The sequence below is a fragment of the Ovis aries genome, chromosome 3 (assembly GCF_016772045.2).
Source record: "Ovis aries strain OAR_USU_Benz2616 breed Rambouillet chromosome 3, ARS-UI_Ramb_v3.0, whole genome shotgun sequence".
NCBI lineage: Eukaryota > Metazoa > Chordata > Mammalia > Artiodactyla > Bovidae > Ovis > Ovis aries.
Genome location: NC_056056.1, coordinates 19,525,051 through 19,546,112, shown reverse-complemented (window position 1 = coordinate 19,546,112; position 21,062 = coordinate 19,525,051). Strand labels below are relative to the sequence as shown.

The 21,062-nt window shown below is 55.3% G+C and overlaps 1 protein-coding gene across 5 annotated transcripts in view; it reads right to left on the bottom strand.

The window, feature by feature from the left end:
- HPCAL1 (hippocalcin like 1) overlaps positions 1 to 21,062 on the bottom strand; it is a 117,714-nt gene that overhangs the window by 41,652 nt on the left and 55,000 nt on the right. For 2 of the 5 annotated variants that reach the window (XM_042245146.2, XM_027965722.3), the window contains exon 1: positions 12,328 to 16,174. The exons of 2 other annotated variants lie outside the window; for them this stretch is intronic. The gene's annotated coding sequence lies outside the window, so the exon portion shown is untranslated. Of the gene's footprint in view, positions 1 to 8,396; positions 11,479 to 11,585; positions 16,175 to 21,062 lie in introns of those variants that run through there. One more of the 5 variants, XM_027965723.2, reaches the window with a different exon arrangement.

Genomic DNA, 21,062 nt, shown 5'->3' with positions numbered 1-21,062 from the left:
GGGGTCTTTGTAGAGGCAGGAAGGGTGGGCTGAGGGGCTCCCAGCCAGGCTCCCCGCAGACCAGTCTCCTCAGGTCCAGGCTCCAGATACTCACCCCTCGCCTCTCTGAAGCCCTGGTGGTCCCAAGGCCCCAGCACTTTCCATTTGAGGACCTGGGTAATCAGGCCCCAGTGCAGGTGCCCTCGGAGCCTCAATCCCACCAAGAGCGGTAGACTGAGGACATGGAAAAATTCAGAGACTTTCCCATGCGGCCTCCCCTCCTTCCTGGGGCTCCTGCGGGTCCATGAGGCTGCCTGGAAGCCACCTGCTGGGGCTCCTGGCCCTTCTAGACTGAGCTCTGGGAGGGACACATTCTGCTCCCACGTCTCCTATGCACGGGGCCTGGAGGCACACCGACTCTCAGTTGGTGTCTAATGAGTGAGTCAGCAAGCAGGCCGCTCAGAGGGAGAGGAGATTCTAGATGAGGCTGCAGCGAATGACACAGCCAGACCACGGAGGACCTTGAATGCTGGGGCCAGGTGGCTTGTGGCAATAGGGAGCCACAGAGGGCTCTCGGGCAAGGGACTAGGAGGAAGATGGTTGTGGCAGCCTGGGCAGAAAGAGTAGCAGAACTGAGGCTGGAGTCAGGAAGGTCACTGGGGGAGTGGGGAGGGGCAACGTGGGAACTAGCAAGCGTAAAAATCGGGGATTCTTAAGGGTGACTGCAATCGTGTGTAGCTTTCAGCTGGTCACACACAGAAACTGGAAACCTCCCCCTCCCCCTGTCAGAACTCGACTGCATCTTGGTGTTAACACCTTAGCTGCCGGTCCACCCTGAAACCACCACCAGGCCAGCTGGTGCCCAGGCTGTGCTTCCTGAAGCAGGTGGCCAGGAGGGAAAGTATAACTTTCCCACAAAGAAAGGAAAGCACCAGAGAGAATCTGGGCATCCCTGAAACGCAGCCTGCAAAGCAGCCTGCAAACGGGCGCCCGTGGAGGATTAAGGCAAGTCCTCCCGCGAAGCCTCTTATTCTGCAGCCAACAGAGCGCGCACAGCTGAGCCATCGTATTCGTGATGAAGGGATAAGTCATCTAAAAACACAAATAAATTATTCATTCCTCCGCAAATGATCAGCTTCTGGGTTGCTGCGGCAGCCGAAATGCTCTGCGAATCCTATTAGCGACACGGCTCAGCCAAGTGATGCAGAGTCCCGCCACCACCCCGGTGTAGACGGCTCTTGCCGGGAGCTGCCCACACGGCTCTCCATTCCACGTCCACAACTGAAACCAGCCCAGTGTCTCGTGGGGAGATCACAACCCTTCCGGCCCGGCCCGGGAGGCTTGGGGCTCTTGGCAGAGCATCCACACCGGAGGACTCGGTGGCAACGAGATGCCTCCCACCCACAGTCTCCCAAGACCTCCCTTCCAGGGCCCACCTCCCACCTGTCAGGACACAAGCCTGGAGCTGGCCTGCTCACTTAAATGCAGATGCCTAGGCCCTGCCCCCAGACACCCTCTGGGGTTCAGCCCGGGGCACTGCATTTCTGACACCTTGGAGCTGAGAAAGTGCTGAAGTCCCTGAGTGCCCTGCTCCGATCGACCACAGCAGCTCGGCTGCCTCACAGACCCGAGTAGCTGGGGTCAAGTCTGTGGCCTTTGGGGGCCCCAGGTGCTCAAGGTGGGAGGCTCATGGAAGGACGACAAGAAAGAACATTTGCAGAGCAACTGCCACGCACGGGTGCTAGGCGGAGCTCACTCGTGGGGCTCTGCCTGCCTCTGGTGCCCGTGTTTGTAGCTTCCATCCCAGCCTTGGCTCAGCTCACAGCGGAGAAGTCTGAGGATTCTGACTGCCAAGGCCAGACCCAGCACCGCTATTTCCTCGGTCCCCAGGGTCCCTTCCTCAGGGAAGCTTCCCACTCCCCCTGGCTCAGTCTAAACACACTCTGTTGGGACTGCTATTTGGTGTCTTACCATGGGGGAGGGGCTGGGGAGGGGATGGAGTCCCACAGAAGTGTAGGGGTGAAGCAGTGACCGCATGAGAGGGGCCACTGAGGCCCCCATCACTAAGGCCAGCTGAAAGCTGCCTCTTGTAGACTGGTCCCATGTGATAGGAGCCTGTCAGCTCTGTCCCTCGGTCCCTGTCCTTACACCGGGGTCTTCTGCAAGAATTACACTTCTGGGCCTTCCCTGGTGGTCTTGTGACTAAGATGCCACACTCCCAAAGCAGGGGGCTCGGGTTCGATTCCTGGTCAGGGAACTGGGTCCCGCATGCTGAAACTAAGACCCGGTACAGTCAAATAAATACATATCTTTAAAAAAATGACACTGCTCACCTCTCTCCTTGCGGGGGAGATAGGGCTTATCTGACCTGCCTGGAGAAACGACATTCTAACCTGGTCCTTCCCCACACTCTGCCCCAACGGCAGAGGTCAGCAGTGGCTCAGCCATCTGCCTACAACTGCAAAACCGATACAATATTATAAAGTAATTAGCCTCCAATTAAAATAAGTAAATTTATATTAGAAAAAAAAAAGAGTGAGGCCGAGAATTCCATGGACTGTGGGGTCGCAAAGAGTCAGACACAATGGAACGCCTTTCACTTTCGCTTTTTCAAGTAGCAGGACGCTGATTCTGGCCGTAGAGCCAGCTTGCAAATCCAGAACTACCAGGAAAAATGGTGTGTGTGTGTCTGGAGACATTCCTGGTCATTATAACTGGGGGTGGAGGGGGGGGGTCATCTACTGGCACCTGAGGGGTAAAGGCAAGGATGCTCCTAAACACCCCACAGCACAGGTCACCCCACAACAAGCAGTCATGCAGTCCAAGCTGTCCACCAGGACAAGACCCTGATGTAAACGCAGTCCCCTGCGGCTTGTCACTGGGGTCCACTTCTCCACTGGTTTCAGCGTCTAGGGGCCAGAAGAGTGCGGAGCTCATGGAACCACGCTCTCACCCCCAAATGCTGGGTGGAAGGTCTTGCAGGGCACAGAGCCACCCTGCCCCCACTGCTATGAAAGAAAGGGAAGTCGCTCAGTTGTGTGCGACTCTTTGAGACCCCCATGGACTGTAGTCCACCAGGCTCCTCCGTCCATGGGATTTTCTAGGCAAGAATAATGGAGTGGGCTGCCATTTCCTTCTCCAGGGGATCTTCCCAATCCAGGGATCAAACCCAGGTCTCCTGCATGGCAAACAGACGCTTTATCATCCAAGCCACCAGGGAGGCCCTCACTGCTGTAGGGTCTCACCTAAAGAAGCCCCCTTCCCCAGGCTTCTCTGAGATCTGGAGGGGCTACAAGAAGTACTCGGGTCCCAGGCCTGCTGTGGGCAGGCAGGAATAGGAGGATGGGCAATCTTTGCCGCTGGCCTGCCGTGGAGACCACACCCACGCTTTACATTCACCCCACTCAGAGGCAGTGGGCAAGGATTCAGGAAGCCCCGCTCTTGGGGTAGCATAAGCCCCATGAGGGCTGCCTCTGTCCCAGTGACCCAGGCCAACCAAAACACCAGTGGTTCCCACACCTGACCCTTCCCGTGGGAAAGGGTGGTCTCGGAGATGAAATGGAAGTCTCATCCGTGCATCCTTTCACTCATTCAAAACACATTTAACCAAACACCTGCTATGTGCCAGGCACTGTCCCAGGTGTCATGATGCAACAGGGAATATGTATAATTCTTGCTTTCAAGGAGTTCACTCAGGTGCATCAGATTATGAGGCAAGTGACAGATGCCATGAGGATAGTGAGTGCAGGATTCGAGGGGGCTGTGATGAGGCTTTCAGTCCTATCTAAGGATCCAGGAAGGCTTCTTGGAGGAGGTGACATCTAAATGGAGACCGAAAGATGAATAAGAGCCAGCCAGGCAGAGACAGGAAATGCAGGGGGTTGTGGACTAGGGAGCAGCTTTTCCGAGGACTTCTAAGACACTCCCTCATCCAGGCAGGGGCAACTGACACATCACAGGTCAGTGGGCAGCTGCGGTCAGCACCCGCAGCTCCCAAGTGAAAGGAGGCCTAAGAGGAGCATGACAGGGAGGTCTTTGCCAGGGGCCCACAGGCTTGTGTCCAGCAGGGCTGGCCTGGGGGGAGAAAGCCAGTCGTCTTAAAGACACAAACAGCAAACACACATCCATGCCCGTCCAGCCCACAGCAGCACCGCTGCACGCTCTCTGGCCCCCTGAGAAGGCTGGCCGGCCGCTGGCGGCCTGCCCACTACCCCCTCACCATCTCCAGGGCACAGGAGCCTTGTATCCCCAGACCACTCCAGCCTCATGCACTTGCTGTCTGAGAGCTGGACTTCTGAAAATTGTCAATTTACTGTGGTTAAAAGACAACACAACCCACAGGTGCACAGCTGGCTTGGCCAACACCTCTTCAGGGATGAGGCATTTGTGCTGCGAGGACAATGCCTGTCTGGACCTGCAGGTGGGCCCGGTGCAGGAAGCTCACCTTCCCTTACAAGAGGGCCCCCTGGTCCCCAGGGAGCTCTGCCCAGAAGACCCCCAGCCGGGCCTGCTGCAGATGCCAGCTCGGGGGCTGCTGCGCTGCCTGCGGAGACCGACCAGGAGGAGCCAGGATTGCGTGTGCACAGAAGCCTCCCACATCTTCCCATTTTTTCCCTCAAACCTGAACATTCATGAGTGAATGAATCTGTGCTCAACCGAAGCGCAAAGCTTACCTTTTACCCTGTTAAATTCATCTTACATTCCCTCCTGCTTTCAACCTACCAGCGCTTCTGGAATTTGACAGTACTCCGGTTTTGTACCCTTGGCCAATCTGATATGCATCATGTAAAGCGGTGGGCAGACTTGGCCAGCAAGCACCACCCCGTCACTCAAGGCCTCTGGGAGTCGGTCATCTGACTGCCGGTGAGGCCATCTAACCCCCAATATTCTGCTCCTGTTCCCAGAGGCCCAGCTGTGCCTGGCTTGAATGGCTGGGCCCACAGCTGTCCTCCGACAGCCCAGCCCATCAAAAAGCCGGGGTGTGTGCCCTCATGTACGGCCACCCTCATACCTGTCTCAGCACCATCAATACCTCCCCCCTTAAATTAACTCCCAGACTTCCTTGGCAGCCCAGAGGTTAAGACTCCATGTTTCCAGTACAGGGGACACGGGTTCGATCCTTGGTTGGAGAACTAAGATCCCACACGCCGCACAGCCAAAAAATAAACATAAATAAGAATAATATCAAATCTTTACAAAATTAACTACCACAAGTAACACCTCTATCATCTGCACAATTTTTCTGAGAAACACAGTGAAGGACGTTTTATAAACAGAAAGAGGGAAACAGGGTTCCGGGGCAGCGGTGGTGACGTCAAGACCCATCTCTGGAATCATTTGCTCGGGTGGACAATCGCAGACCCGTGCGCCAGAGACACAAATGTACATCTGGCAGATGAAGGCAGAGAGACCCAGGGAGCTGGGGCTGGGGGCTGGGGGGCAGCTCACAGGGTCACATCCAGTCCCAACGCCCACCCTGCTCTGATGTCCCCAGGAGAGGTCAGGGACACAAGGGCCTCCTTCCATGGAACGAGAAGGCTGGGAAGAACCATTGCCAAGTTCAAAACCCTGTGATTTTGCATTAAACGTTTACAGACACTTTTTAATGACATGGATACATGGGCTGAAATGATACTAAATGACATCGATGACAACATACCGCAACATCTCTTCACCTCTCTGTAAATAAATACTGACCAGAAGACACGGCCCCAAGTGTTAGCTGTGATAATCTCTGAACCGTAGGCCTGCGTTGCTTTCTTCTTTTGCTCATTTTTGCCCTTTTCACAATGAGTCTTTCACATGTGTACTCAGAGCAAAGACACTTTGAAGGACATGCTTCTCCACAACAGATACCCAGAGGACAGCAGGCTCCCCCAGGCCCCACATCCCGGACCACATGGCAGGCACCTTCTTTGTGGGGAGGGGGGTGCAGACAAGATATAAAACTGACAGCTGCAACCACATCTCTGTGATCCCCTTGGGCCTTGGAAGTGTTAACTCCTCAAGCAAATGAGCCCCATGCTCCCATTCGAGGTAGCCCCTTCCCAAACTTCCAAACACTGAGAATATCCCTTCCTCCATTCTGTAGCTGTTGAGTCCTGGTGCTGGAATATGCCAGAGAATCCAGATAGCTGAATGCAGCCAGGGCCAGGGTCATCCTGTCCCCCCAAAACCCGGCCCACAGGAGGGCACAGGCCTGGAAATGACCACCTTGCTCAACAAAGGCCTTTACTCTGAAGGGAAGAGGCCAGCCCAGCCCCATACCTTCTGCTCAGGCAGCTCACCCTCCTTTGCACCCGCTCCGATGCCCTCTCCCCTGGTGCCTTCCAAGGCCCCTCGGCCGCTTGTGCCCCCGAAAATGATTCTCAATGTTCCTGTGTGTTCATGTGTTTACTTTCCACCCTGGGCTAACAGTTCTTCAGAAGAGAACTTCCTAAGAACCACTTTTGTGTCTCGGTACCAAACCCAGCACCTGGGTGGAGTGGAAGAGGGGAGAGAGGCAGGCAGGTCTGGGTCATGCATTTTGGTGAATAACCTTGGCCCTGGGCACTGCCTTGGGAGCTGCTCGTCTGCTAGGGAGACCCTCAACATGCAGGAGGGAGATGTGAGCAGAGAAGAAGGGAAGCTTCCAGAAGGGAGGGCTTGCAGGGGGTTGGGTCTTGGAGACCGACCAGGAGGAGTGGAGGGAGCCATGCCCAGGTGGGAGGGGTACTGTGCAGCTGGGCACTCGGTGCCAGCCAGGTAGCTGCACTGGGCAAGGCCACTTTACTAGAGTCCACAGACTGGGACGCAAACTTCGCAGCAGCAGCAATGTGGCATCTAAAGCAATGGAGAAACAGAATAAACTCAGAGGGCCCAGCAAGTCTGGACACACGCGGCACCGGCCTTCAGCTGTGGTTCAGCTCCGCCCCCTTCCCATTCGGCCATTTAGGGCGGACGTCACCCCTGCTGTCCGGCTTCCCCCACACTTCTTGGTGTCACCATCTAGAAGGAGAAAGCACTGAACAGCAGGGCATTGGTTTAACAAACTGTTGGGCCCTCAGAAGAATGAAACAGTAACAAAGCCTGCAAAGTCAGGCCACAAAGGATGATTTTAATAAATAGACTAACATTTTTCAATAAACTATTATGCTGCTTTACAACACACTATATAAAAGATATAGCCTCATTATGGTAAACTTTCATGAAATATGCACTGTGTGACAGTCACTAAGGGGGCTGCCCTGCTCGGTGACAAGGGTTTATGTCCTCACTCATTCAGATTTCCGAGGCTGCCCCGAATTGCTCCCTGTCCGCCACGCCTGGAAGCTCCACTCCCCCGGGGGTCTGGTACTGGCTGGACCTGAACTACCCTCCTGGACAGCGGTCCCCGAACTTTGCTCACTATCACCTTCTCATTTTTTTAATTAATTTATTTTTAAATCGAAGGATAATTGCTTTACAGAACACATATCACCTTCTTAATGAGGTCTCCCATCACCGACTTGCCTAAAATTATAAGACCTTCCAGCAACTTGCTTCCTCTCCCCACCACCCTGCTCAAAGCCTTCCTGGGGCACATAGCACCTGACGGGTGGTACAGTTTATTCCCTCATCACATTTACTTTAGGTCCCCCCAAGAAATGTGGACCGCTTGAGACGAGAGGTTTGTCATTACTTTTCAGGTGGGTCCTTAGAGCCTTAAACAAAGCTCAGCATAGAGCAGGCACTCAATAAATGCCTGTTGAATGATGAACTAATGTGTATAACTTCTTGTAGCAAGGAAACAAAACTGGAATATTTAAATGTCATTTTTTTCTTCATCTGCTGCTGCTAGACCTGGCTATTTTCATATGCTTTGTTGGCATTAAAAATGGGGTCTTTTTTTTTAAGTTAAGCTCTTTAAGGTATAATTCACATACTATAAAACTCACCCATTTTAAGTATATGTTTCAGTGGGTTTTGACAAAGGTATATGGTTGTGTAACCACTGACATAACATTTTCAGCACAAGAATGGGATCTTTCAAAATTATATGTTAATGAGTGGTCATGGCTAATATGAATATGTATCAGCTTTCCAACAACTCTCCAGATTATTTCAGGAGAAATAATTGATAGTTAAATAGAAAAACTAATTAATAGTTTTTCAGTTGATTTCCTCCTATTTTACCAAACACAAAAGAAGGGCAGAAAGGCAGCCAACATGTGCTTAGCACACCGTGTGCACAAGGGCTTGTCACAGACACTTTTTTGGGGTTTCACTTTCTCCTCCAATTCTCCGAGGGAGGGACTGTCCCTGACATACATAAGGGAGCTAACTTATCCAAGGTCACCTGGCTGCAAAGAGGATGATCAGGGGCTTAAATCCAGGTCAGTTCCGACTTCAGAATTCACATTCATCCCAACAAATAATGATACAGTTAATGTAAGTACCAGCAGTGATGATGACGTAGCTGTAATCTGTGTTCTTCCTCTGTGGCTTGTCTGACAGCTTTGTCTTGAGTTTCTTAAGTGATATGAAGTAGGGGTGGGGGCCGTGTCCATTCTTTCTGCCACTGTGCTTCACCCAGACTGCCGTGACACACAGCTTGGGGCCTGAGCAAAGCCCCCACCCCACCCCCACCACCACCCCAGCCCCAGGATGAGTAGCAGGGTGTCCAGGAAGGACAGGTTCCTTGTCAATACAGTGCTGCTAGGTGAACTGTATAGAGAACAAAACATCGCTAATGAAAACACACACACACACACACACACACACACAGGCTCCCTGACAGTAGTTGAGGAATTATCCCACATATGAAATCACGTCTGTAGGATTTGGGATCTGTCCGGGGCATCCCAGGGTAGCATGTACCCCAAAGTGTTGCCTCTGCACTGGGAGGATAGGTAGGAATTCTCTCCCCTCCCCACACTGCCTTGTTTTTGTACAATTGTCTCATTTTTCTTCTCAAAAGACAGCTGACTAGGGAAGAGACCCCCAGACCCCCTCTGGGCTCTGATCCCCCTGCAAAGACCACCCTTCTGGATTCTTCCATTGCACAGATGTCAGCCTACCACCCCTCCCTGTCCTATCTGTCCAGGAAGTACTTTAAGGCATCTCTTCCATGTGGCCAGTAGGCCAACAAAGTCCCGTCCCTTGGGCATCCTCCCCGGAGCAGAAGAGACAGACCATCGACCAATCACAGGCAAACAGACAAGGTAATTGCAGACTGATCCTCACCAGGGAGGATGGCGGGGTTAGGACACCATCTCAGTGCTGCTGCTGGTGACATGGAGACGGAGGTGAGGGGGTGGGGTTCTGTCTGCCTCCTCTCTGTCCCACCTTAGCTCCCAGGCCCTTCCAAGAGGCCATTGCAGAACCTACAGTCAAAAGCACTCTCTCCCTCTGCACCCAAGAGCTCTTCTCCAGACTCCCTCCTGCCTCACTTGGACCCTTGTCACGTGTTTATCTTTAAACTTGATGTACCTGTGTCTGTCCACCTGCATGACCCACAGGGTGCTGGCTGGCTCCAAACCAGGCCTCCCATCTGGAGGGTCATCCCCTAGGGGGCAGGACAGGGCCCCATCTCTGCATCCTGTGCACCATAAACAGTGAAGAGAAACAGCCCCCGCCCCTCAGGACACTCTGTAAAGACCACCAAGAACTGCCAAGGGAAGGGCAACAGGCAACCCTGGAAGGCAGGTGTCGACCCTGAAATGAAAACAAACAAGACGAGAAGGGAACACACAGAGGAGAGAGGGCCCGTGCAGGGAGGCCACCACCAGTGATTTTTTTTTTTTTTTTTGCCCTGTATTCTGCCAACTTAGGTTGTTACATAACTCTTCTAATTAAAATAAGTGTGTTATGTGGCCCTGTCCCCTGGGCGCTGGCGTTCTGCCCCAGTGACCCGGAGGTCGTGGCCCAGCGGCTCAGGGGAAGATCTAGGACACCCAGAAGGAAGGAAGGGGAGGCACAGGACTGTAGGGACATGGCGGGGGGTGGGTGGCCAACCCAGCCAGGTCACCCTGAGCTTGGGGACAGCCAGTCAGGGGAGGGAGCGGGGGTGTGAGGACTCATCCAGCCGGATTTTCCTAGAGGCCCCTGGGGGGAAAACACAGACTAAAATGCATCAGAAAGTCCTGCCTGCCTCCTCTCTGTCCCAGCTCAGCTCCCATGCCCTTCTAAGAGGCCGGTGCAGACCTACAGGCCAAAGCACTCTCTCCTTTCCACCCAACACGCCCCCTCCAGCCCCCAGTCCTGCCTCACCCGGACCCTTATCATGGATTCATCTTTGAGCGAGATACACCCATGCCTGCTCCGCTGCCCTGGGAGCCAGGCCTCGCCTGCAGGACCCAGGGGAGGCAGGGTGGGGGGCTTGGATTAAGAATCCCCAGGGCCCTCTGGTTAGGAATGGGAACATCCAAGCCTTCAGGGCAGGGGCGCTGCTGGGGCAGGTCAGGGCCCCCCGCTTCCCACGGGCCTGCAACTGCCAAGGGCCAGGCGGAGGAGCGTCTGTTCCCCGAGGCTGATGCGGGGGTGAAGGGGGCTCTCAGTGAGAAGGGGGCCTCCGGTCCAAGGGGTCAGCTCTGGACCCCAGCAGGAAGGAGCCACCCCAGGGCCACGGAGCCTGCACCCAGAAACCAAACCATGGTGTGTGACTCGGCCTAGGCCTGGGACCCAGGGCACTGAAGATGGGGATCTCCTCCAAAGCCCCCCAGCCCTGGAATCAAGGGACCTTTTGTCCCCGACTAAGGACTCTGAAACATTAAAACCCACCCACTCCAGGGGCTTCTTTGTCTGCTACCATCTGTCCTGGGACCTGCTCCGCCACCCAATCTCCGGTTTCTAGGAACATTCCTGTCACTTGTCACTTTAGATCACTTTAAATTTTAATTTTTCTATTATCAAGTCAGATGATAACAATGCTACATCGAGGGCTCTGACCATCTCATGTCTTATTCATGGAGAAGCGGCAATGTCTTGAATGTGCTGGGGGGTGGGGTGGGGGTGCTGGACCTGTTCCTCCCAGGACAAAGCCCGCTGCTCCAGGCCTCAGTTTCCTGCCTGCCTCCCATTCCAGTCGGCCCGCCCGCCTCTCCCAGCCCGCAGGCTGATCTCCGTCCTGGAGCATCCTAGGCGCCCAGGCCTGCTGGCCTCAGTGGCCTGGCCTTGGCTGGAGCTCTCAGCCCCCAGTATCACACCTGTTCAAGACTGTCCCACCTGCGGGGCAAGGCCAGCGTGGGGACAATGAGGCTGGAGGGGGGCCCTGTGGTGCTGATCTGCTAACTCAGGGAGGCACTGAAACATCAGGGGCAGGGAGAGAGTCCAGGGGGCTTCTGGAGGCCATGGGGGGCTAACCATCTCCCCCAGGACCAGCTTCAGCTTACAGGCCAGGAAGCGTGGGCTCCCGCTGCCCCAGTGGCAGTGCCCATGACACCGTGTCTCATATATGCCTCCCTGCTCACCTCCCAACCCACCTGGGCTCTCGGGCATCAAGCCTCACCCATCGTGTGCCCCCCACATGGAGCGCAGCATCTGGAACACAGTAGGGGGTTAATAATTGATGGAGGGCAGGGAACGGGCACTCAACACACTCAGACAGAACCAAACCGCGCCCCGAAGAAGCACCCCTCCACCCTCACCTGAGCCACGTAGCCCGCAGAGCCATGCGGCTCGCGCCCCGGAAACGCGGCACATTAGATCTTCAGCCCCAGTTGAAGAACGATCAGAACCGGACACGGAGCCAAGGGGCAAGCAGAGCCAGCTGGTGAAATGAGACTGCAGTCTGTTCACCAGACACTGACAGGTAAGCCACGGGGCTCTCGGGCTTTTTAGGTAAGAGAGCGCAGGCCCTCGAGGTACATTTCTGCATCTGCAGGCTCGTCGGGCAGAGGAAATAAGGATGGGAAGCAGCCTGTTAAGGAGCAGAGAACTGTCCAAGTGCAGTGAACCCAGTCACAGCCTGCCACCCACTGCGGCTTCCTGATCGGGACCGGGGCCAAGCCCGGCCTGGCGCCATGGGGCTGCTGACACGAGGGACCCCACTCAGCTCTGAGGCGATCCAAGCCACCCGGAGGCCAGCACCTCCTCTTCCTGCCTGCAGCCCATGAACCGATCCTCAGAGAGACAGTCTGGTTCTGCACACAGGGGGCTTGAACTTCCACAGCTGGGGACAAACACGGAACAGCCAAAAAATCCTAACCCCAAAGTCCCCTGTAAGCACATGTGCATATACACACACCACACACACACACCACACCACACACACACACACCACACACACACACCACACACACACACCACACACACACACCACACACACACACCACACACACACACCAGGTTCCGTGCATGCAGCCGTGGACACGATGGACACACACTCACAGGTGCTGCGGCTCTGTCCTCCACCCCATGCCCCAGCGCCACTGGGATGGCTGGGAACCAGGCTGGAAGCGAACTAAGAAGAGGCGTTGGGATGGGGAAGCAGGGACTGACCAAGGGGAGAGGGGGACTCGGGAGAGAAAGAAGAAAAGGGCTCCTAGGTTCATTCCGCTCCCTCCACTGGGGCCCCCTCCAAGGACAAGCTTGGGCTGCCCTGGGCAGGCTGCCAAACATAATACCTGAGTCCCCAGCAGCCCCGGGGGCCCAGCCCAGTCGGCTCTCGATGATAAGTGGACCAGGTAGGTATGTGCCTGCATGTGGAGATAAGGGTTGTTGATGGAAGGAGAAAGTTGGTTTTTCCAGAATGTTTAGAAGTACATTTCAAGGAGTGGAAAGGTTTCAAGGACACACTGGGAGTGGCCCAGCGAGGCCAGTGCCTTTCGCTTTTTTCAAAATCCCAAGTTGAACCTCTTAAAGCATAATTAATTCCGGTCTAGTTGAAGTCATGCTTCCTTTGAGCTCTCGTGCAGCTTTCTCTGGTGGATCCAAACACAGCATATACTATTTGATTAAGGAGGAATCAAGGGACTTTCCTGGCGGGCCCAGGAGTTCATACTCCGTGTTCCCAATGCAGGGAGCATAGGTTTGATATCTGGTCAGGGAACTAAGATCTCACATGCCACATGGCACAGGCAGAAAAAATAAAAAAATAAATAAGTAACATACAGAAACAACAAAAGAGGGAATCAAAAGGTGACGACGTTGACTGGCTCAACTGCTACCTCCTTCTCAGATCCCTCCCACGGCACTGCTGGTCACGGGAGCCATTTCAGGACCACTGTGAGGACACCTCTCACTGGCCAGAGAGCCCCTGGGGCAGGAGCAGGTTCCGCGGTGGTTGAACCTGCTGTTCATCAGAAGGAACTGAACCAGAGGCAACCAGGAGGTCCACGGGCCCTGCTCGTTCAAGCGACCACAAACAAGACCTGTGTTATCAACCTGCCTCCTGCCCTGTGCCAGCCCCCTTCTCACTTCTTGGAGCTTGGCTACACTCCCGCAGGTCCGTGTCCGGAACAGGGCTCAGGCCCCACATGGAAGACAAAAGCGGGTTCCCAGCCCTGGGAAGCCCCTGGTGGCTCAGATGGTAAAGAATCTGCGTGCCAAGGCAGAAGACCTGGGTTCGATCCCTGGGTCAGGAACATCCCCTGGAGATGGGCATGGCAACCCACTCCAGTATTCTTGCCTGGAGAATCCCATGGACAGAGGAGTCTTGCGGGCTACAGACCATGGGGTCACAAAGAACTGGACATGGCTGAGTGACTAAACAACAAGCCCTGGGCCTGGATCCCATGGAGCCTAACCCTACGCCTAAAATCACCCAAGCAAGAGGCTCCAGCTACGTCCTCAGGCTGAGAACATGGAGAGAAGGGCCCCAAAAGAGCAGGGGGGGAGGGCAGGAGCCGGCATCGAGCTGTCCTTCCTGGCTCAGAACCTCTCTTCTTAAGTTCACTAGGAAAACTCACTTCTTCCTGGACACTGGGGTCTACACCTGCTCCCTGTCTCACTGCTGGGAGGGGTTCCCCGCCCCTCTTGTCTCAGCAGACACGTCTGGGCTCACACCCTGGACAGGGGCCAGGCCAGGGCTCAGCTCAGCTCCACACAGAACCCAGACAGGTGCCCAGGGCACGTGTCTACACTCAACCAGCCGCTGGACTCCCAGCCAGAAGGCAGGAAGGCAGATGTCCTTGAAGAGCCAAGAAGGGCGCCCTGCGACCTTGACAGGTTCGCTGATACCACGAGGCTGGGAAACCCCAGAGAGAATTCCCTAGGAGGCAGAGGAAGCAGCAGTTGGCCATGGGACATGTGAGCCCCAAAGAAACAACCTGGAAGAGGTGAGATGGAGCCCAGAGATCAGGCCTGGAGAGTCCTGATGCAGCTTCAGGCACGGCGGGGTCGTCCCCACTCCCTGGCCCCTCACGCGGGAGGAACAGGCCTCTGCCTGGGCCACGACCCCAGAGCGGCCCCTTCAGCCGGTCTGGGTGCTGGGTCAGCTCTGCCACACAGGGCAGGCTGGGCAATCGGGCACCAGGGGCACACAAGGCAGGCCCAGGTCCTGCCTGGAGGCAGCCTAGGGCTTCTCCCCAACCCCAAGAAAAGGCCACCGGCTTGGGAGACGCGCTCTGAGGACAATCCAGGGCTTGCGGCATTCCTCTGCTGTCTCTCCCCACAAGGGAGGGATGTTGGCGAAGAAACGGAGCCAGTTGTGGCAATGACTTCCAACAGATATAATCAAATTATCTATTCCTGGATTCTGCAAGTACTGAAATGTCGTAATTCAATTCCTGAAATGTCATTTGGAGCTGCTGGTGCGGGCAGCAGGGAAGCTCAGTAAACACGCATCATTCAAACCCAAACATACACCCGGGACCCGGAGCCCCGGCGCCCCACGCTGTCCCTGGGGGCAGTGGGGGAAGGTGGCAGTGACCCAGAGGAAATACTGCGGAGACCATGGGAGGTGTGCCAGGGAGCAACGAGGACGTGACACACGGAGCTCTGGGATTGAGCGCCTACAGCATCGTGAGGCGTCGAAAGGATCCTGAGAAAGGTCCCCAGCAGTCACCAAAGCTCCACTGACCATGGGATTAAATGCCAGTCTGGGGGACAAAGAGGAGAGGGACCTGCCCTGCACTCGGGGCCTCCAGTCCAGCGACCGTGGGTGCACACCTGTGGGCAGGCACACACTAACACACACGTGCACACGTGCAGTCGCGAGGTCCCGGGACAGGCACTAAGAACCACGTGACTCACGAGGACCCTGGGCAGCTCAGGTGTCCAGGGCAGACCCACCCCCAGCACGAGGCTTACTGCAATTCCAAGGATCCATGGGGGGCTCTAGTCAGGGGGCCGTGCAAGGGGACAAGAGCTTTTCTGGTACTTTGACAAAAATTCAGGGGCTCCTGCAGCTCTAGCCTCCTTGATCTAAGGTCAAACACTGGCGCCAAGTTCCAAGGGCTCCCTGCGTCCACTGCTGGAGGCTCAGAGATACACAGGCAGAGTGTCCATGCCGAGGAGTAGAAACCAGGACAGTATACAGTCCAGGGGAGTGCAGGGCTGTGGGAGCCTAGAGGCAGACAGGGCAGGGACCAGAGGCCACCGAGGTAGGGCTGGAGCCACTGAGGTGGGAGGCTGAGGCTATGGACGGGCCGCGGAGGAAGGAAGCTTCAGATCAGGTGGGCCAAGTGCCGTCAGCTGGGGATGGTCAGACACATGTTCTCTGGGAAAACCAGAGCTGTAGGTGAGTTTTGAGATTTTGCTATTTACAGGAGCCCAGCAGGGAACGCTTCTGGTGCACAAAGCACCCCTCAGGGTCCACATTCCGGTCTGGTGGGCGCTCAGGGCGGGCCCACAGGACACGGCTGGTGGGGACTTGCATCCAGCAGGAGAGGTGCAGCCTTGGGAAGATGGTGGGAGGAGCGGGCTCCAGAAAGCAGAAGACCCGGGTTAGGTCCAGATCGGCTTCTCGGGGCTCCCTCGTGCCCTGTCTTCTCAGAGCCTGGGTGAAACTTGAAGGCCTGGGGCAGGTATATGGCGAGGGCACCCACTCAGCTGGTAAAGAATCCACTTGCAATGCAGGAGACCTGGGTTCGATCCCTGGGTTGGGAAGATGCCCTGCAGAAGGGAACAGGTACCCACTCCAGTATTCTGGCCTGGAGAATTCCATGGACTGTATAGTCCCTGAGGTCAAAAAGAGTTGGGCACAACTGAGCGGCTTTCACTTTCACTTACTGTTCAAGAGCATCACCGGGGAGGAGCAAAAGGTCAGAGGACCTGAGTTCTAGTTCCAAAGTGTGTGTGTGTGCGCGTGTGCGTGTGCATGCGCGTGTGCGTGCGTGCGTGCGTGCGTGCGCGTGCGTGCGTGCGTGCGCGTGCGTGTGCGTGCGTGCGTGCGTGCAGGGGAGAGGGACACAAATCCCTCCCACCCAGCTCCCTGGGCAAGTCATTTTCAGACTGGTGTTAGAGGGGCCAGGATGCACGTGCCTGGTGACACCTAGGTGACCTCCCCTAGATGCGGGAGTGTGCAGCTCAGGAAAGGGCCTTCCTGAGTTCCAGGTCCCAGCTACTAAAGGATACACAGTGGGAACACAGGGCGGTGGCGGGGGGTGGTGGCAGGACCCTCATCTCCTATAAGCAGGTGCTGCCCCTGCCATGGGAGGGCTGCAGGCACAGAAGAGGGGGCTCAGTCCCCCCAGGAAAGGGGGAAAGGCATGACAGGAGGGGCAAGGACACTTGGGCAAGGAGGCAGTCAGGGGAACGGAAGGGAAGTGCCGTGGAAACCAGTAGGGGAGAGTGTCCTCTCAATAGCTGTCAGGTTCAGGTGGTCCTGGGGGCTCCTCCGCAGTCCACTCCCAGTCTGCGGCTGCTCTGGAGGGCAGAGGATATGACGGACAACACTCGGAAAATCAGGAGCCCCAAGGGAAGGGCAAGCATGTGGGTGCACTCCAACACCACCTCCCCAAGCAAGAAGCCAGCTCTGAGTGCCCTCAAAGAACCCCAAGTTCTGGGAGCCCAGGTACCCGACAGAGGGCCAGAGGGCACCATCTCCAGGAGTCCCTATAGGCTCTTCGTAAGCTGCAGCTTCGAGGCCCTAAACACAGTCTCTTCCCCAGTCCCAAAGGCCCCCCTCCTTTGGGAGGCTGCTCATGGCCAGACGCCTTCCCAGCGGGCACATCCCACCACCCAGCGCCTGCACCCCTCTGCACCCCAAATCACCCTGCCCTGATCACCAGTGAGCAGGCCCACTGAAGGCCACCACGCCCCGGGCACACCTTAGGCGATCTTGACCTCCAAGGCAGGCATGGTGTCTCCGCCTTACACACTAAATCCCAAGGCTCAGGGACTGGGAAACAGCTGATCTGAGGGCACAGCCACGGGGCAGGCTCAAGATCTGAACCTCCGTCCTGGCTCTGGGTGAGGGGCGCTCACACCTTGGCTGACCTTGGGAGCTGGTTTAAAATGCAGGTTCCAGGCCTCATCCTGGGGATTCCAATCGGCAGGTCTGGGAGGTCCCAGGAGTCTCACTTACCCAGCCAGCTCTCCTGGTGGTTCTGAGGGGAGTGGGTCACCTCTTCCAGAAACACAGAGACGCCTCAGCATCTCTCATAGAACTAAAATGCTGCAGGAAAAGTTTACGAGAGAGAGCGCACGTGGACACGGCCAAGTCTGGGGGCTGCAGAACGGAGATGATGGTGGCGGGGGGACTTCCACCCACCCACGCTGGTGGGCACACTGCTCCCTTCACGCGGCCAAGACCTCTGAATCAGAAATGCTCTTCCTCCTGGCCACAGTGTCACACTGACCTCAGAAGAATGGCTACACTGCTCTTTACTATATTTGTCTTTGAAAAAAAACAAGAGAATCCCACTTATCTTCAAAGCCCATTTCAAAAAAAAAAACCCTCAAAAAACTCAGCATGAGCTAGAGAGAATGGTTCCGCAAGGCTTTGTGTCTTTGGGAAAACCACTTACCCTCTCTGAGCTGGAGAGTCCCAGCCAGGCAGTACCCTAAGATCCCTCGCTACTCAGGAAACACCCGACCTCATCCTTTCTAATACAGGCCAGTGTGAAAGTGAAGTAAAAGTCGCTTCAGTCATGTCCGACTCTTTGCAACCCTGTGGACTAAAACAGTCCATGGAATTCTCCAGGGCAGAATAGTGGACTGGGTAGCCTTTCCCTTCTCCAGGGGATCTTCCCCAACCCAGAGATGGAACCCAGGTTTCCCGCATTACAGGCGGATTCTTTACCAGCTGAGCCACAAAGGAAGCAATACAGGCCAGGGCTCTGCTAAAAGCCACCATTCAAAGCAGTCCCTTAAAGGAGCACTTCTATCTGACAGAGGACAGGGTAGGCAGCGCTCCCCACTCCCTTCACTGTGGGGGCCGGGGCAGGTGCCATGCAGGTGCCCCCCGAAACAAGCGGGCATTTTGCACAGCCTTGGGGCCTGCCTCCCTCTCTCTGCAGCGGCAGAAACGGGATCCCTTGTCTGCAGATAAGCACAGGGACTGCTACACTCCCCCGTCTGGCTGCCAACTGGCTGCAGCCCACAATAGCACATTGTGAAGGCCTGGGCCTCCTTCCATCCCCAGGATCACCTTTCTTTCCCGAAGGAATGAAGGCTCATCTAAACAAGGGAAGAGCAGAAACGGTCCTGCCCCATTCTTGCCACTCTCCCTGGATGTCTCTCCATAGAAATAGACCCCCAAGAACACCAGCCTGAACCTCTCAGGGGAGCAGGACCCAGAGGCATTTGAGGCTCTGCCCGCTGCTATACTAGCCTCCCACAGGTGCTGTCCCCACCTGATGGTCCAGGCGCCACCCACACACCTGCCCGGGGCTCTTCCCCTGGCCTGAGGCTGCCACCCTCCCCCAAAGCCACCAGTCTGCCTAGCAGCTCTGCCTGCTATTGCCTGCACTCCACTCTCCCCTTTGATACTGCCTATAGCAAGCGCTCAATAAAGACTGGCGGGATTGAGAAACCCGAACTCAAGGACAGCATAGTCAAATCAAACCAGCACGGAGGTTCTGCTCAACCATGTATCAGCTATGTAAGCTTAGACGCATCACTTGACCTCTCTGAGTCTCGGTTTCCTCCTTATGAAAGAGAGGCGAGAACCCCAGGTCCTGGGGATATTGCATGAATCAAATTAGCTGATGTATATGAAAGCACTCGGCAGGCTTTCAAGAGCCATGGAAATGTTATTAACGTGATTATCGAAAGACACAGTCACCATAAGAGAACACTGCTGCTGCTGCTGCTAAGTCACTTCAGTCGTGTCCGACTCTGTGCAACCCCATAGACAGCAGCCCACCATCCCTGGGATTCTCCAGGCAAGAACACTGGAGTGGGTTGCCATTTCCTTCTCCAATGCATGAAAGTGAAAAGTGAAAGTGAAGTCGCTCAGTCCTGTCCGACTCTTCGCGACCCCACAGACTGCAGCCCACCAGGCTCCTCCGTCCGTGAGATTCTCCAGGCAAGAGTGCTGGAATCGGGTGCCATCGCCTTCTCCATATGAGAGCCCAACCTTCGGATATAACTGAGCAACATCTACAACCTAAGAAAGGCTGTGAGCAGAATGTTAATAAGCATTACACACACAGCTTAGGGAACAAAGTAACTGACAAATCAACCATCTCAAGTCCCAGATGGGACTGGCTTCACGAAAACAATGAGGAGAGAGCTGGGCTTGGCCGAGATCCTTTGCTGGGAGTTCTCCCTTCCAATCATTTGAAAGCAATTAAGGTAACTGATGTTGAAGCTGAAGCTCCAATACTGTGGCCACCTGATGCAAAAAGCTGACTCACTGCAAAAGACCCCAATGCCGAGAAAAGATTGAGGGCAGGAGGAGAAGGGAGCGACAGACAATGAGATGTTTGGATGGCATCACCAACTCAATGGACATAAATCTGAGCAAACACCAGGAGGTAGTGAAGGACAGGGAAGCCTGGCGTGCTGCAGTCCAGGGGGTTGCAAAGTGTCGGACACGACTTAGCAACTGAACAATAACAATGAAAGATAACTGATTCAAATTTCAGAGAAAGCAAGATGTGCGTTCTTTTGCAAACATTCCTCACTAGATGATGGAAAGAAAATGAAACCAGCTTGTTCTTTCTTTCATCCTCCACCCACTCCTGACCAATCCCCCATCACCTGGGAGACTATGACCATCTAATGCCCCAGGGTGGCCATGTACACCAGGGTTTCCAGGCTAGTCGCACCCATCCTGATCTAATATTTATAGGCACAGAGGCCCCCAGCCAACAGGCTAGGTGATGAGGTCCATGAGAGCAGGGCTTGCGTCTGGCCATCTCACTCCCACAGGGTCCCAGCTACTCACAGATGCGTGGCACAAGCCTGAGTAAGCTACTGAGAGACAGCTGCTGACTAAGTGACGAAAAATGTGATGAAAGGAAGAGAGAAGAGGAGGACCAGAGGGAAGGGGAGAGAGAGAGAGGGGTGAGACCCCCAGCGAACCACCCTGGACCATGCACAGGGCTCAGGCCTCGTGCTCGGAAGATGGCTGGATTCCCATCAGAGGGCATTCGTTCTCCCAAGCGAAGTTTGATGAGGTCTGGCTTTATTGTCCTTGCTTTCCACTTTTCAGTATTTCATAAAAGGCCATCAGATAGGCTCCAAAAGCTCAGCCCACCCTTCCTGGAGGTGGTGGTGGGGGGGTGTCCATGGAACGTCTCAGCTTCTTGAACAAGGCTTCACGTGCCTGGACCCCCACCCCCCTCCCTATCCCTAGTGAGCTCTCCCCGCACAGCCCCTTCCAGGAATGCCTCCCCGACACCCCAAACCTTGAGGGAGTCAGGCCTCCCCCTTTAGCCTCCATCAGGGTGCTCCTGGGGTCTGACCGCTCTTGAGAGACTGGGAGCCTTTGCTAATGACCAATGCCCTCGAAACGAGATCCAGGGGAATGTCAGCTGAAGAATGAATGATGAAGAACAAGTGAGTGAAGGTTCAGTCCTCGTGCTAAACCGAGGGTGATAATGTGCAAGGAGGCGGAGAGCAAAGGCAGGGTCTTTCAAGATGGGGAAGAAAGAGGAACCAAACTTCCGCTGGAAAGGGTTTTCCGTGTGTGTTACTGCAACCCTAAATATGGAAACAGAATCACCCACCACTGCTGGGATTGCTGGACTTGGCCAGGGTGGAGAGAAGCTGGCCTGACATTAGGGCCACGA